The sequence below is a fragment of the Capra hircus genome, chromosome 5 (genome assembly GCF_001704415.2).
Source record: "Capra hircus breed San Clemente chromosome 5, ASM170441v1, whole genome shotgun sequence".
NCBI classification, from domain to species: Eukaryota; Metazoa; Chordata; class Mammalia; order Artiodactyla; family Bovidae; genus Capra; species Capra hircus.
This window is the reverse complement of record NC_030812.1, coordinates 110,182,773-110,200,036: the sequence shown is the minus strand read 5'-3', so window position 1 is coordinate 110,200,036 and position 17,264 is coordinate 110,182,773. Positions and strand designations below refer to the sequence as shown.

The 17,264-nt window shown below is 40.6% G+C and overlaps 1 protein-coding gene across 1 annotated transcript in view; it reads right to left on the bottom strand.

The window, feature by feature from the left end:
- Nucleotides 1-16,937, bottom strand: part of GRAP2 (GRB2-related adaptor protein 2) — a 70,632-nt gene extending 53,695 nt beyond the window's left edge. Inside the window, exon 1 of the mRNA XM_018048796.1 lies at nt 16,719-16,937. The gene's annotated coding sequence lies outside the window, so the exon portion shown is untranslated. The remainder of the gene's footprint in view (nt 1-16,718) is intronic.

Genomic DNA, 17,264 nt, shown 5'->3' with positions numbered 1-17,264 from the left:
CCCTTTATTGCCTTTTAACTATGACTGTAAAACTAAATTGGCCAATTTCCTCCCTCTTAGTCCCTTAAAATTTGTGCACAGTAGGTACTTAACAAATGCCTTGTTAATTGAGTAGAGCTTTCCATCTTCTGTCAAAAATCAGGCCAAAATTTTGCTACCCTACCTAACGCTGAGACTACCCTAAATCATAATTGACGAAGTGTTAGCTTCATGTCATGTTTCATGATTTAGATAAATCCGCTCTGTTCCTTGTTGGGGCAGCACTGGGAAGCTAATTAATACAGTATTAATACGTTGCAGAGGCAAACAAGGCTCGGCTTGCACACACAGCCACGACAAGAATAAATTCAGGTCAGACACATTGTTGCTGGTAAAGGAAAATGTTACTATAATAATGAGAGATGATTGTTTATGAGACACAGCACTGCATATCGACACGTTATAGACTTATAAATGAAGCAGATGGTAGAATCAGGCAGGCTTGTCCCACCACTTAGGGTCCGACTTGGGCATCCAAAGTGCCCTGCGATGAACTAGAAATGATCACCTTGGGGATCCCAGGATTGAAGCGCCTCATTATTACTCATATAAGGTTTTATAACAGTTGGGATTGGTCCCAGATTTAGGAGCATTTACTGAAATAACCGAGCAGGCAGCATGAAATGATTTTCAATTCAGAAAGCAAAGAGCTCCTTCTACAGTGGAAGAGACTGGAGAGCTCAAGAAGGAGTGTGAATTACCTGCGAGTTATTGCACCTCCCTGGGCCTCAGTTTCCCCATATTTGTTAATTACCTCCCAGAGGACAGTCACTCTCTATAACATCTGTCATTGCCTGGGATTGTATCTTCAAATGCTATGTATTTCTTTGTTGGAGGGAGGCGGTGGGGAAGCAAGAGCTCTAAAATGTCTTATTTTGGTTTTGGTTGACCCAGTGCTGTGAGAGCAGCCACGTTGCATAAGCGGAGTTCTGAGAAAACAGAGTTACTTTCATTTTTCAAACAGAAGAACCACAATCCTCCCTATGTTTGGATCCTTCTACAAATTAAATATATGGGTTAGAGAGAGCCCACGAAATCAGCAATTTTAACCTTTCCCTCAATGCTGTGGATTTTTCTTAGAGATTTTTTGGAGCATGGAGTATGCACAGTTCTGCTCTGTTAGTGAGATCCCAGCCCAAGGTGACGTGCTCCTACAATAACGTCTTCACGCTAATTACCTTGTAGAATGCTTAGGGCAAGAATAGTTCCAAACATACTTGAGGTAATAACCAGTCACATACCCAGAAGGTCAACAGTTCAATCAAAGAGAGAAAAAAATTAGCATATCTTAAGAAATAGTTCAAGCGGTTTTATACAAGAACTCTCATTTAAGTCTACAAGAATACTTAAAATACTGATAAGCTAGGTAATTCTATATTTCCCTTTTTAACTCATTGAAAGCCTCCGACTTCAAGGTGCAGTCTCAGAACAAGAAGCTTCTGGCAGGTGAAGGGAGAAAGTGTGTAGTTAGGGAAATTGGCTGGAGTTTTAAGTGAGGAGTCTGTGCCAGGACTGTAGCTCACGAAGTTGGGGGGAGGGCAGTGCACTGAGCTGCTGATGAAAGAACAGAGGAATGCTGAAGAGCTGGCGTCAGATGAGGGCTCTGGGCCAATCTTCTGTTATAGTACCAACACAGCTTTAATCTGCGATAACAATGAATCCAAGTAACTGTACATTAAATCACTATAAACAAAATCACAATCTGCCCCATCGATCCAGTTTCATAACAGGTTTGATCTTTTCCCCAAATTTCCATTTTTCTATGATTTCTAATGAACACAAAAGAGCAACAGCTGGAAACTCTATCCATTGCTGTCTGTTTGAAATGACTGGAGTTATCTTTTGTTTTGAAGGGCACAGTATTTTCATTTATTTAAAAAATATTTATTGAGCACCTAATATGTACTTGGCAATAGTGACATGGTTAATCATTTTAGAGATGATTCCTAAAAATAACTTTCTGCTCTGCCAAAGGTAAAGTGTTAAAATAATAGAACAGCCCAAGGATTTTTTTAAATGTGCTAAAGGGTTGTACTTTTCATTCTCCAAGAGCCCCACACTTTGCACACCGAGTTCCTTTCAATGACGGGTGCAATGCAAGATGGAATCGTGTAGAACAGTCCATGGGCTATTGATCTGAATGGGTACCGTATTCAGTAGCTAAAATGTAGCTAAGCTGAAATGCGAAGGATGGCTTTTCTCATTTAAACTACAGGAAAACGTTGAGGCTGAAAATCAAGATAGAATGAAAATAAGTTATTCAATTCAGTAACTTTTAAATAGGGTGGGGTCTTTTATATTCCTTTAAAAATATGAACTATGCAAATGAAAAGTATGAAAAAGAGTAAGAAACCTCCATGCACCCTCCACTCACAGGGTTTTTTATAAGTCTATTTAATAGACCCTGTTTCATTGCAGAGGGTCCTACAGTTAGTTGCTCAAGTGAGGACATTTTTGTATCTGAGAACAGCCTCCAGGGATAAAGCTTTTTTGTAGGACATTTTTAGCCCGTGGAATTGTCTGCTTTATCCTCTAGACTTTGGGGAGGGGTGGGCCTGACAAACCCTAGGATGGCTGTGTTCTTTAGCAAGTCACAGGGAGATGGACACCCACATACATAATTTAAGGCTGACATAAGTGCTGGGGACAAAGAGATTAATTCTGTCTGGGGAAGAACTGGGGAGAGAGAGTGGGTTTGGGTCTCACCGTTGAAGGTTGGCTGGCATTTTGAAAGGTGACTATGGGGGATGGGGATACTCAGGTAAGAGTGAAGGCCTAGTTCCAGAATGGTGAACAGACACAGTCCTTGGACCAGAGTGTGTGTTCTCAGTGGGATGGGTGTGCTTTGTAAAAAATGTTAAAGATTTCTAGCTTACTGATGGAGGGGGTCAATGCCCCCAAATTCTCTAATTTTCTTTTCCAACTGGGTTACCAAGTCTTACTGAACTTTTATATATCATCCAGCTGCTTTTGAAACCCTCAAGTCATATAATCCAGTAATAATTTACTTTCAGAGAGCGTGTTACAGTTTACAAATGGCTTTTTTAATACACATTATTACATTTGATCCATATAACAGCCCTGTGACACCACAGGCTCATCTCCAGAAGCTATTTCCTTTTGAAAATAACTACTGGTTATAGAAGCTATTAGCTATAGAAATCAGACAGATTTCCACTGGGAGCTTTATTGTGCTAGAAGCACAAGCCAAGATAAAGTCAGCAATTTGGGAGAGATGAAAGGAGGGTCCTAAAACAGACAGAGATGGAGAATCCCAGGAGAATGGTAAGAGAGCAGTTTTGGAAATGGAGAGAGACACAGAAGAGGCAAGAGTGCAACAGAAAGCACAGGACGGAGTGAGGGGTGGTGGTCCCGTACTGGGTGGGCGGTGGTCCCTAGTGCTGCGGTGAACACCCAGCCAGTCCAAGGTCAAGACTCGTTCACCCTTGCTCACCGTGTGTTGGCTTGTGTGTATATTGAATGGTGCCATGAGAAACACAGTTCAAAAATCTAAAATGGTGGCTTTTAGAACATGGATATTTAATAATATATAAAAACATGGATAAAAATATTGAACATGGATATAGAGTGACAAATTTTTTATAACATTTTTCTCATTTTACACATCTGCACATTCTCTCATTCTACAGCATTCCCAACTATTGTGACTTTGATAAACTGGTTTTCCGTGCAGACACACTGAAATGGTGCACTTTTGCAACAACTTAATAGAAGCTAAAGCAACCAACGGACTGTGATTGCTGTAATCTAGCTGCAATAAATCTTACTGACGTAGGATGTATCAACATATCCATTTAGCTTGCTGCAAATCAGTTTACTTTTCTACTTAGAGGCATGATGTGAAATGAAATTAATCCAGTTGCAACAAGGCAAGTGCATTCAGTTGAATAAAACCCTTTATGTGGAAAGGAACTTTGTTTTGCAGCTTATTTGAAAGAAAATCCACGTGGCAGTGTAATACCTTCCCTGGAACTGAACAAATGCATTTATCCCAGCTTTATTTACAGTTAAACTCACATCAGGCCTATTTTATACGATAGTACACTCTGTTGTCCTTAGGTGAAGGTCACACTGGAAGCATTTGCAGGACAACTAACACTTTACAATGGAACTTTGCCTAAGGACTGTTGTTCCAACTAGACTATGAACTCGGCAAAGACAGACACCTTCTTGGAGAGAAAAGAGACAGATAAAAGCCAACAAAACCATGTATATCCTTTTCTATTCCGTCTCCTTTGCCTCCACTGTCAAAAGGACAATCCACACACACAGTGTATATTTAATAAATGCATTTTGGTGGTGGCTATCACAAGCAGGCAACACTTGGAGAGGGTCCAGAGAATAACAAAGGGATTAAGAGGTTGGGTAGAAACTCTCAGCGTGACACGCTAATGAAATTGAGGCAGATTGAGCTAAAGAGCTTGGAGAAGGGAAGGCTGGTTTTGGCAGCTGTGAAGGTAAGTTGGTCTTGTTTACCATTGCCGAATGTTAGAAAGCACAGCGTATGAAGGGTAGGATGAAAGAAAGTCGACTTACGTCTGGTAAGGTGGTAGAAGGTTAGGAATGCACAAGTGGTTTTGACTTAGGTGGTTTATAAGGCGTCAACACAGGTCCTTAATAAATCTTTCCTAAGGGGACTTCCCTGGTGGTCCAGTGGTTAAGAATCCAGCTTGCAATGCAGGGACACAGGTTCGGTCCCTGATGAGGGACCTAAGATCCCACGTGCCACAGAGCAACTAAGTCCACCTGCCGTAAGTGCCACAACTAGAGAGTCTGTGGGCCAAAACAAAAGATCTCGCATGATGCCATGAAGATCCTGAGTCCACAACTAAGACCCATAGCAGCCAAATAAATAAATAAATATATTTTTTAAAGCAATCTTTCTTTGAAAATGTTACAGTTGAAGAGTAGGCCATCTTTCTGAAATGAATTAGGTGCTGTGCAGTAGGGAAATGACTCAGAGGATCTCTCAAGTTCTAGCCAGTTCTTATCCTATGAATTTTCAGCAGCCAGTGTTGGGAGCCGACTTGCTTCTTGTCCACCTTACTCCATAGCTGGAAGCCCTTGACCTCTTCCTGCAAGTCAGCCACACTGTACTCTCAGCCCTAAGGCTCTTCTTGTTTGGGAGGGATTTAAAAAGCTCACTCTAGCTAAGAGCTCAGCTAACTGTCATCAGGTCATCCCCTGCTGCTAGGCTGGCTCTGAGGTGTCCAGTTCTAACAAGTAGGGTTCTGCCTTGCAACTATGTCAGTCTCTTACTGGATTTACTGGAAATCCACCCGAGTCTTCCCATGATAACACCGGAAATCCTTTCTTGCTTTCCAGGTCTAATGTGATTTTGGGATCACATTGCATATCCAGTCTAGGACTGAAGATTTGTTTCAGCCCACACCACCCCCACCCCCAGCTCAGACTCGCTGTCCAGTCTCTGAACTCCAACCCTGTCACCTGGGCAGTCTGTGCACAGAGCATTGGTTACAAGCTCTCTGAGACCTCTCCTCTCATCTGTGGCTGAATTCTCTATTCGCTGCCCGCCCCCCTCCCCCCCACCCCAGGCTCCCAGCGTCATAACTCAGGCCACTACCAGTCCCCTTGCTCTTCTCCTATCAGGTGATGACACGGCATATGGCTTCATTTTCCTGCATCCTGCTGTGAACCGTTGCACAGATGAGTCCCTCTCTACAAACCACATACCTCTACAACAGGCCTTCCCAACCTCGTTGCTATTGACATGTACGGTTGGTTTAGTCTTTATGGTGGGGGGTAGTCTGTGTATTATAGGGTCCGAAACTAGCATTGCTGGCTTCTACTCACCAGATGCCAGAGGCAGCCCCCCTCCTCCACCCCTAAACTGTGACAAACAAAAATGTCTCCAGGCATTGCCAACTGTCTCTGATGGGGAGGGTGTTTCAAAATTGCCCTTTGTAAGGACTTCCCTGGAGGTCAGGTGGTTAAAACTCTGTGCTTCCACTGCAGGGAAAATGAGTTCAATCCCTGCTTGGGGAACTGAGATCCTGTATGCCACATGACATGGCAAAAACAAAAGAAGAATGAAAATTACCCCCTTTTGAGAATTCTTACTCTACAAGAACCCAGAAAGGCAAGAGCATTTTAAAGTCAGTCGTAGATACTTTGAGGAAAAGTCAGAATGTTTAAATCTGGTAAACATTTAACAACTCTGCTCTGCTGCTATTGCTGTTGCTAAGTCGCTTCAGTCGTGTCCGACTCTGTGCGACCCCATAGACAGAAGCCCACCAGGCTCCCCCATCCCTGGGATTCTCCAGGCAAGAACACTGGAGTGGGTTGCCACTTCCTTCTCCAATGCATGAAAGTGAAAAGTGAAAGTGAAGTTGCTCAGTCATGTCTGACCCCATGGACTGCAGCCTACCAGGCTCCTCCATCCTTGGGATTTTCCAGGCAAGAGTACTGGAGTGGGTTGCCATTGCCTTCTCCGAACTCTGCTCTAAACTGGTTTAAAAAAGTTTCCCAGGTGGTTCAGTGGTAAAGAACCTGCCTGCCAACGTGGGAGACTGGGGTTCAATCCCTGGGTCAGGAAGATCCCCTGGAGGAGAAAATGGCAACCTACTCTAGTATTCTTGCCTGGGAAATCCCATGGACGGAGGAGTCTGGTGGGCTAACGTCCACAGGGTCACAAAAGAACCAGGTATGACTAAGCAACTACCAACAACACAAAACTAGTAATAAACACCAAATAGAATTTTGTTAAGGTTTGTTTAACAACATAAGGGGTAAAGTGAGATGAAATCCCTTCACTCTAGGTCAGTGTTCCTGAGATCTTATTGTGCAGGAGAATCACAAAAGGACTTTTTTAAACGTTCATATCCTGATTTGGCAAGTTTCAGGCAGGATCTGATACTCAGTCCTAACAGGTTCCCAGGTGGTATCAATATCATGGGTTCCCAGACCTTCCATTGAGCAGCAAGGCCCTAGAACAAAATCACTCATAAGAGGTAGGGGAGGGGCTATTTTAATCGTAATAGTTACAAGGTCATGAGAGCAAGATTAAAACTTGCATTAGAAGAACAGGCTAGAAAAATGTGACTGTTTCTTGCACTTTTCTGCAAAGAATAAAACAGCTCTCAGAGATGCGTTTTGAAATGTGACATTTCTATTCGCTTGAAATTATAAATATTATACAAGCTACCTGCAAAAACTGGTGAGCTGCTGTATTAGTTTGGCAGAACTTTGAAAGGTTTCCAAAACCCTGTTGCAAATCTAAACTTAAAGGTCTTCAGAGTCCTTGTTTTAGGGAGGAAGAGGCTAGGGGTGAGGAGGCCTAGAGAAAGGGATGGAGAAAAGAGGATCATTTTAAATGGGGCCTTGCAAAGAAACAGATTCGTGAACCTGCCTCAAATGACAAATTATTCCGTACTGAAATTATACTGACACCACATGAAGTTATTGCAACCTCGAATCAGATAACTCAGTTATGGCTATAAACCAGTTGCAAAAAATGAGTGCCATTTACTGTAATGTATAGCGATCAGGGTAATCAAATCTCCTGAAAGCTGCCGAAAGCCTGATATAAAAATTTCTTCTTCTTGTATATTACTGCCTCTGAGTAACTCTGACTTGGAGCTTTGCAGACATCTGAGTCACTGCTGCATATCCTCAGTAAGGAAAGGCCCGTCCACATTTGTTCCTAGTTTACAGTTAGAAAGATTTAGGCTCACTAGTTTGTCTAAAGATGTAGATGATAAAGTCCTTACCCTTATGAGATTTCTTCCAGGCCAGTGTTGAGACTAACTCTGCCCTTATGCCAGCAGATAAGTATTCACCTTGGGGAAGGAGAACTAACATTCTAGCTCTGAAATATCAATATATTGATGGGTTGTTATCAACTGGATCAAGTGTAATAGAGTTAAATATCTCTACATTTAAAATTCTGTGCCTAGGGTTTTATTTCTTTTCTTTTCTTTTTTTTAAATCAATAATGTAAGTACAGAATAAGGACGAACCGGCTTCATAGTAGAGCATGGGAACTCATGGGTATGAGTTGACCACAGTTTCAGTGTGAGTCAGCATACTAACTGAGTGCCAAAAAGACTAATGCAATCTTGGGCCATATTAATAGAAGTATAGGGTATAGATCAAGGGAGGCTACTATTCCATGGTATTCTGCACTGGTCAGACCACTCCTGGCGAGCCCTGTCCCATTCTGAGCACCATGATTTAAGAGAGGCCTCACATCATAGTCCATCAGAGGTAAACACTTAAGATGATGACAGCACATAAAACCACATCACACGAGGAATAGCTGAAAGAACAAAGGATATTTATGCTTGAAAAAGAAGACGTAAGAGGACATGATGAGAAGTAAAAGAAGAACAGGTTATCTGAGAAAAGAGTCTGAGGTAGAGTTTCCAGCAGCAGAAGTTTAACTTCTTTCTGGATCCCCAAGGAAAAAAAATTCCCAAGTGCCTTCTTGACTCTTTGTCATTTGCACGGTAAATAGGTCTTCATCAAAGAAGACTCTGTTCCTCCTACAATGTCCTTGAAGTGTGAAGAACTTTATGTCCCATTGCCAAGCCATCTTCCTCTGCCTGCAGAACCACCTCTTTCAGGAAGCCCTCTCTCCAAAGCCCCACCTTGAGTACTCTTCCTCAGGAGTTGGCACTGCGGAAGCATTTGCTTTCACTTGTCCTAGATTCCCTAATAGCTTGTTAGCTCTTTAGAGGAAAGGACCCTATTTTCTTTGTGTTTTGATTACCCTAAATGTTCCCAGTACATCTGGGTCCTGAGAATTAGGGACTGAGGGGATATCTGCTGACGGTAGCCAAAAGATGACTTAAAGTAACCAGACAAGGTGATTTCTTTTTATAGTGCCTACATGACAAAGCATTACAGTATGTTCTGTTGATGATAACAACACGTAATTGACCCTTTGCTTTAGGAAATAATATGAGCTGACAAAGTTGGCTGTATAGTAAATCTTACTTTTCCCTACATCTTGCATTTCAAAATAAAAGTTGTGTGTCCAGGGGACTTCCCTGGTGGTCCAGTGGCTAAGGCTCCATGCTCCCAGTGCAGGGGGCCTGGGTTCAATCCCTGGTCATGGAACCAGATCCTGTGTATCACAACTAGACATCCCATACTCCACAGTGGAGATCAAAAATCCAGGTGCAGCCAAAAAACAAAAGTTCTGTGTCCATGCCACTATTTAAGAGCCCCATCTTCCCTGTGTCAGGTCCTAGGAATTACTCTCGAGCTGGGAGAGTCTTCGATTTCACACATCTCCTTCTTTGTTTACTTGGATATTTGTAGGGTACCAAGGGTTGCAAAGAGTCGGACACAACCGAACACACAGTACATGTATCCAAGGGTCAAGTCACAACATCACACAGCTTCTGGTTTATAAAATGAACGAATTGTCTATTTAACAACATTGATCTCAGACAGAGAAATTCCACAAATGAGTTTAAATGAGAAAGCACCCTGTTATGCATTTTTAAAAAGAGAGATTGCACATTTCTATCATACCAAAGATAAAAACATCTTTGGGGTAACAATGCACAGCTCTTCTCAAGTCTCCTGTGTAGTGTCTTAAAGAACAGAATAGTTTCCCTCAAGGACAGAGGCATGGATGGGCACTCTGAGTCATCCACGAAGCTGAGAATAGAATGCAGAACACAGAAGCCAAGTTCATGCTCTGTCACTCGCGTCGCTGGACAGTATTACCTCCCACAGTCCAATGACCTGACATGGTACAGAGCAAATTATACACTTCTCTGCAAGAAGTTAATAGAATTCCACTTGCCAGCCTGACGTTCAGGTAGAAGATGCAGTGAGCAAAAAGACAGGGCCCCCGATTTTTTATCACTGGCTGTTAATCACAAGTAGAGACTGATACCTCCCTGGTTGCTGGGGTAGCCAGTCTGTCTGTGCTAATAGCACTTGGCTCAGATGCTTCAGAAGACTAAGAGCAGGGTGGTTCCTGTGATGCATAGAAGAATTTTGATTCTGAGTTACTACCGTTTGACAACTGATATTACAAAAGCCTGGTTTACTGACATATGAAGCATGAGAATTTTCTGCTTGTTTTATCTTCCTGGAGATAAAGTCCAAAATAAAACTGGGGCTGTATCATGGGTTTTGTATATCCATACACTGTGGACACTTTTTAGAAATCTGGAACAAAGGCTAACACACAAATTGGTCCTAATTATACTGATTCAAAGATTCTTCAACCATCTCTCAAAAGAAAGGGTTTGGTCACATCCTTTCTCGTCTCAGGGCATCTGTGTTCAGTGCTGCTAGCTCTCTCTCGACTCCAATTTCCAAGCACATTTCAGAGACGTTAAAGGAAATAACTGCTAGTGATGAAAAATCAGGGGGAAGATGTGTGTCTTTCAAGAGAAATAACCTTTTCAGAAGGATAAGTTCTATTAGCCCCAAATAAGTCCATCAGCATTCTTTATTTCCATATCATATTCTGAACTACCCAAGAGGGATCATAAAATACCGTGGTATGTCTGTCTGATGCAGAGCACAGGGTTGGAGCAAAGTTGCTGTGAGACTGCCAGCCCTGCAGGAAAAGGAGGCAACCAGCGGCACAACACACAAGCAGCCCACAAAAGCGTGATCCATGCTGCTAGTTTCTAACAGGATCTGGACATTGAAAAGGAACCCATCTGAACTGGACGCCAGCTCTTATGACCTACAGGGAAGGGTGAAAGGTCTCTCCATCTGTCACTGAAAAGGTCATTTCTCTCTGCTCAGACTGCAGAAGGATGAGATGTTTGCAACAGAGAACGGAAGGGGCTTCAGAGAACATGTGGTCTAACCTCTCACTCAATTGAGAAGGAAACTGAGGCCCAGAGAGGTTATAGTGTCACATTCAAGGTCACGCAGGTAGTTTCCAATAAAGCCAGAATTCAGATTTCCAGGACCTGCGTCAAGAGTTCCTTGATGCTGTGCCCAGACCAGTGTGGGAGAAGGAACCCTGGCTACAATTTCACAGCCTTGGTACTATGTCTTGGTAGACGTTAGCAAAATTACCTTGAGCAAGTCACTTAAACTTGCGAGCTTTGCCCTTCCCACTCTGCAACATGAGAGGCAAAATATGTGGTCTGCCTGCCTCAAAGATCATAGGCAGATCAAATGAGATAATGTGTGAAATGCTTTTTAAAACTTTATAAGGCTCAGGTTAAAAAAAAAAAAAGGTAAGGTTAAAAAAAGAAAAGAATTCCATATAAAGCATGTTTTTCCTTCTGAAGATACATGGATGGACTCTGCTGGTGGTGGTGGAGGGGGAGGCAGGGAGTGTCCATGGGCCACTGAATATTCTGTGTAAAGGTGTGTGTGAGTGAATGCTAGGCATATTTTTTCACCCCTGGGGAGTGCTTCTATAGCTTTCATCAGCTTCCTAAATGTGTCTCTGAAACTCTCTGCACCTTTAGCCTCACCACCACCAGTAAGAACCTCTGTGCTGTGGATATCAACATGTTTATGATCAATAAAAGGTTGATTTAATGTATTGAAATATGACAATTTTCTTAGATTTACTGTGTAGTTGGGATCTCCTTGCTAGCTTTACCATTCAATAATCCACATTTTTAGAATACAAATCTGTTCGGGGGAGGGGAGTTAATCTGACCTCACGCTTTGCTCCCTAAACTGCTAAAAGTCTATCTCTTATAAAATGAAGATGAAAATTCAAAAGATAAAATGATAAAGGTTTTTTTTTTCTTTTTCTACTAGTGTACTTCCTTGGTAGAATGTCCTAGGTATTTTAAAAGATTTTTCTTTAAAATTATGTTTAGCAAGAGAACTATCTACTTATTATTTACTGAGTTCCTACTGAGTTTCCAGCAGTTTGTTTCCAGTATTTTCCCATAAAGCACTAGACAACAGACACAGATCGTAAACCATTTGTAGGCTGCCACGTTAAGCCTGTGGTTCTGGAAGGCTGAGAGGTGTGGAGAAAAACAAATGAAAAAGTATTATTCATGACCAATTGATCAAGTAGCCTGCTTTTCATTAAAGAACATAAAAAGGCAGGACCAATTTAGCAATGCTTGTGTTGGAAATGTGTAAAAACATTATTAATGTTGGATTTTTTTTCTCATTTATTTTTAGTTCTCTTTAGAAAATCACACTTGAGAGCTTTCTGAGCAGCAATAGGAGTGAATAAGACAGCACTGGAATCCTTTTTTAATGCTAATGAAGGGGTAGGGACCAATACCTAGTTTGTGAGGCCTTTTCTGTGTACAGTTACGTATTTCCAAAGACACAGACTGACTTATGGAATGTCTGAGTGACCGAGATAACCAACCAGAGAAGTTACCTACTACCAAGACTCATCCATCATCCCATAAAGAAATCCAGTGTGGTCTTTTATAAATCTGACAATGGCTATAATCTTGTGTTTTAGTGGTAAAATTTTACACAGTACAGTAATGTGAAAAACGAGAGGCGGTTTCTCCCCTTGACTGTATCAAAATATCATCTTTTGCCCCAAGACTCTGAGGTCTCATAACTCCCCTCTTGTATTATTCCTTTCAGTTTTTTCCCTTCCTCTTCCTTCATATTGAATAGTTCTACATTTTCCAGTCTTAACATTAACTCTAACATTTAGACTTTCTTATATAGAGCCTGAAGCTCTAGAATTGCAATAAGCGTACTCATCTATGCTTACTAGAGTGCTATTATCAGATGAACAAAACCTAAAATATATTTTGGTAGTGAGAGTCTCAGGTTTTGAATAACTCAAAAGAACTTAAAACTTGGGCGGTGATAGGATGCCAGGGTGGGGGCCGGCTGTATCTGTTTTTCGTTCAGTTCCATTTCTGTTCCTTCTCATTCCACGTGTCAGGAGCCTTTGGAGAGAATGCTCTGGAATCAGACCACCTGGGTTCAAGTCAAGGCTCTACCGCATAGTAGTTAAGTGACCTTGTGCAAATGACCTAAACTCTCTGCACCCCAGTTTCCTCACTTACAAAAGAGGGTAATATTAGCCCTTGCTTCATTGTGCCCTTAGGAGAAGCAAAATGAGTTAACACCGGTACAGTGCTGTTGGCAAATAGCATAACAGACACTGTTTCAGAAACTTTATGTGTATAAATTACTTAATCTTCAAAACAGTATGATAAGATAGCTACCACTATCACTCTCATTTTATAGCTAAAGAAACTAAGACAGAAAGACTAAGTATCTTGTCCCAGTTGGCCTAGTTAGTAACTGAAGGATTGGCCCTCAAACCTGGACCATCTGGCTCTGCAGCCAGCACTCAGTAAATGCTACTTATTACTATCATCATCATCATCATGGTTGTTATTACCTGAACCTGGAAAAACACTCAAATATCTGCTGTGTCTGCTGATAACAATAAATGTGTATGTCTAATCCTTCTTCAAAGTATACTGAAAATGTATATAACCCCCAAACAAATAGTTGATTTAGGAAAGGATTATCACCTAAAGCCACTGAGTGAGGTTTGTTGGGAAATAGGATATCATCACAAAGCCTAAGCATTATCTTGCCAGACTACTTGTTAATTGCAAAAGGACCCCTGAACTGAGATCACTACCTTGAGCCCCGATCAAACCGAGTGTCTCAAATAGAGGGACAATCTGGAACTAAGTGTCTCCTGTTGAGATACAATATGGAGCACCGTGTAAAATGCGTTCAATTGACATGTAATCAATGCTTTATTTCTACTTTGGAGTTGATGGGAAATATTGAGGATAGAGGAACAAATTAAATGACACCGCTAGCCAAAAACAAATTAGAACATTCAACAAGACAACACGTAACCTTTTAAAAAATGCTAATGTTGAATAAAAGACATAAAGCCTTCATGTAAAAAAACGTGTTTCTTTAAAAAAAATTAGATCTTAGCTTTTTCAAGGTATGGAAGACATTTGGGGGACAAATGGCTAAGGTTAGATATGGTTTAGATACTAGATATTAATAAGTCACTGTTCATCTTCTTCGGTATAATGATGGCATTGCAGCTGTGTAGGAGAATGTTCTTATTTTTTGATGTATACTGAATTATCTAGGGGTGAAGTATCATTTTGTCTGTAACTTACAAGTAGTTAGAAAGAAATACAAATATATATAACAAATATATCAAAAAGTTAGCAACTGTTGAATCTAGGAGGTGAGTATAGAAGTATTCACTGTATAAATATTTCAACTTTTCTTTATGTTTAGACATTTTCTTCACTTTGTTCATAAGATCTAGGTCTTATATCTTCTTTAGAGGGCAGTTTAAGACTTTAATCTTCACGTACTTAGTAATAATTTCTTTTAATTCTCCAAAATGTTTGCTGTGAATGAATTTATTTTTTTAATCTGTCTTCTAAAAATTACTTACTGAATTCCCATTGGCTCATTGGTTCAAGCTTATTGAAACCTAATGTAATATTAACATTGTTGAAAAGAACTCAGTGCCTAGAACAAGGCCTGACACATAGTAAACGTACAATGTGTTAATAAACATTCATTTGTTAAATGAGGCTACATTTTCCTAAGAAATTGTACAGAGGTCAAAAAAAGATGCACGCACAGGTGGCTGCGTTGTTCCTTCATAGATCAAGACATGCTGAGTTAAGTACTTGAGATGGACAAATATGAGGGCCAGTCAGTCTCATCCTTTGATTTAAATAACTTAGGCCATAAAGATTCTTCACCAAGTTTTGAGTTTCATGACTGCACAAAAATGAAGCCTCTGTTCCTCAGACTAATCAAGCATCAACTATAACTTGTTTAAGAAATCCCGATGGAATCACACATTTTTAAATGCGTGTTTGCTCTGTTCCTTCAGCCGTGTCCGACTCTCTGTGATCCCATGGGCCACGGGCAGCCAGGCTCCTCTGTCCATGGGATTCTCCAGGCAAGAATACTGGAGTGGTTATAGACTTTTCCTGAGTGAGGAAAAGAAGCAAGCTCTGTTTCAGGAATGAACCCTGCAAATCACCAAAACCTACAGGTGTTATTCTCTGAGAATCAATAAACGTGGGAATCAGGCTCATTTTCAGCGCCTCCAGAAGGCAAAGACATAAAAGACATGGCTTCAGGCAGTAAGTCAGATATATTTTGCATAAAAGGTGGGAAGAAAATGATCAAGATTCAAAGAAATCATTAATACTGATATCACCTTGTGTTTCACAGCACCTTTTTCCTAAGCCATTTCATATCTATGTTAACTCATTTATTCTTACAATATCCCTAAGAAATAGATGTAGGACAATTGAAATTTTTAAAAAAGATAGAAGATTTTCATTAGGGCCTAAGATATAAAAGATATTCAAAAGGATATTATATTAGCAATAGAGATATTTCTTCATTTTGAACAAATCAATCACCTCCTTCCCCTATGCTTCAGTAAAGTCATTTAAAAAAAATAAAATCTATTATAATGGGAGAATCAGATTACAGTTTACTACATGGGAGACACTCTAAGTTCAATCTAAAAAGATAGTTTTATTCAATGATATAGGACTGTCTCCCTTCACCCAAAAAACCACCCCAAGTTCTCCAAAAGGGTACCAATCAAAATTTTTAAAATTTGAAATTTAAATACAGTTAGATGGTTCTAAATTTTATTGGTGCTCCTTATTTAATAATGGATCCTTTTGTAAAGAGGATCATTTTTAAATTATTTTATAAAAGTGAAGTTTTATAAACAATACTGCATTGTTAAAGTAGAATACGCTTATACTCAGTCCTTTCTGAAACTAAAATAAGAAAAAAAGAAGAGAAAAGAGGACCCACTGAAAAGGTAATAAATCTACGATAAATGCAATTGTAGGTAATGAAACATTTTTCAACCTGAGGTTTCCCACCCTCAGATGACAGAACATGAGCACGTGTAATCTTTTCTATTGGAGTTTTAGATCCTAAACATTTCTCCCTTCTCTTAATTCATCTGAGGATGTATACTTTCAGTAATGTACAGATGAAGTTATGTATACTTTATTAATAAGACTTAATTCCAGATATGTAAACATGATATTTTTAAATTGGATTAATCTTTGGTGGGTATATTCAATCCTCAGGTTCAAAGAGTAGGGTGTCAAAGAGTTGTGTTCAGATTTTATGCCTGAACTGAAGATGGTCTTGGGGACACAGTTAACTGTTAATAAAGGGATAAATATAGACAACACTCTCTCAAATCTCATTTTAAAGTAAATTTTTCTTTTTGTAAAGGAACTTAATCTGGGGTTCTTTGTAAAGGCAACATAAACACTAACAGAAGTAGAAATACAAGCCCCAAGAACAAATCCTGACCGTGCAGTACTAGCGTTCATTCATTGCCACTCTGCCCTTCACCTCCCACACCCACGCCTGACAAGTGCTGACACTGGTGAAGGGGAATTCCACCCCTGTAATCCCAGGGCCAGAGTCTTTCCCTGAGATGGCTCAGAAGCCAATTAGAGGAGTCTTCTTGGATAACGTTGGCTGAAAGGAGCAAGTCTTCTAGTTTATTCACTGGAAGTTGAATCCTATCACTACAAACACTGTTACAGAAAAAGATTTAGAGACCTTAGCTGATGAACTGAAAATTAAAACCAATATTTACAGAGCCCAGGGGATTCATTTTAATTAGATTGACTCCAAGAGAACATTCTGCAAATGGTAAAAATCTGAGACCTCTAGAGCGTGTAGACCGATGTTGCATAAAGACATACCTTTCAGAAGAGAAGAGGTTGAGTTTATGACTTTGCACCGGATGGTCAGAATCCTCTCTTGCAAGAAGGAAGCTGAATTTCGACATCAAAATGACTGCGTTTCAGAGTCCGGATCCACCTTGGGCTGTCGTCCACATACCGCACTAAACCAGGGCACAGGCTCACAGATCCATTGAGTGCTTCCTCCTCCTCCCCGACTTCTTACTCCCTCCTCCAAACTACCCCCAGTCAGCCCAGCAGTCTGTATGCAAACCACACAGGAACTAGCAGACATGGGGCTTCAGAGAGCTGGGTGTGAGCCTTAGATTATGTGGTTTTGTTTTCTTGCTGCCGGAGTTGAACTAAAATGCAGGAGGTTCACTGAAACACTTTTGCTTCTTTATGCTTGGTTTCAGTTTTAACAAGTTTGCCCCAAACGATTATGTTCACATAAGAAAATTTTTAATCCTAGAGATGGTCCATTGGCAAGTTACTGCTGGTCTTAAGGAAAATGCACTTTCTGCAAATAGGTACAAGCATCAGGAGGAACATTAGGACTTCTTAGGG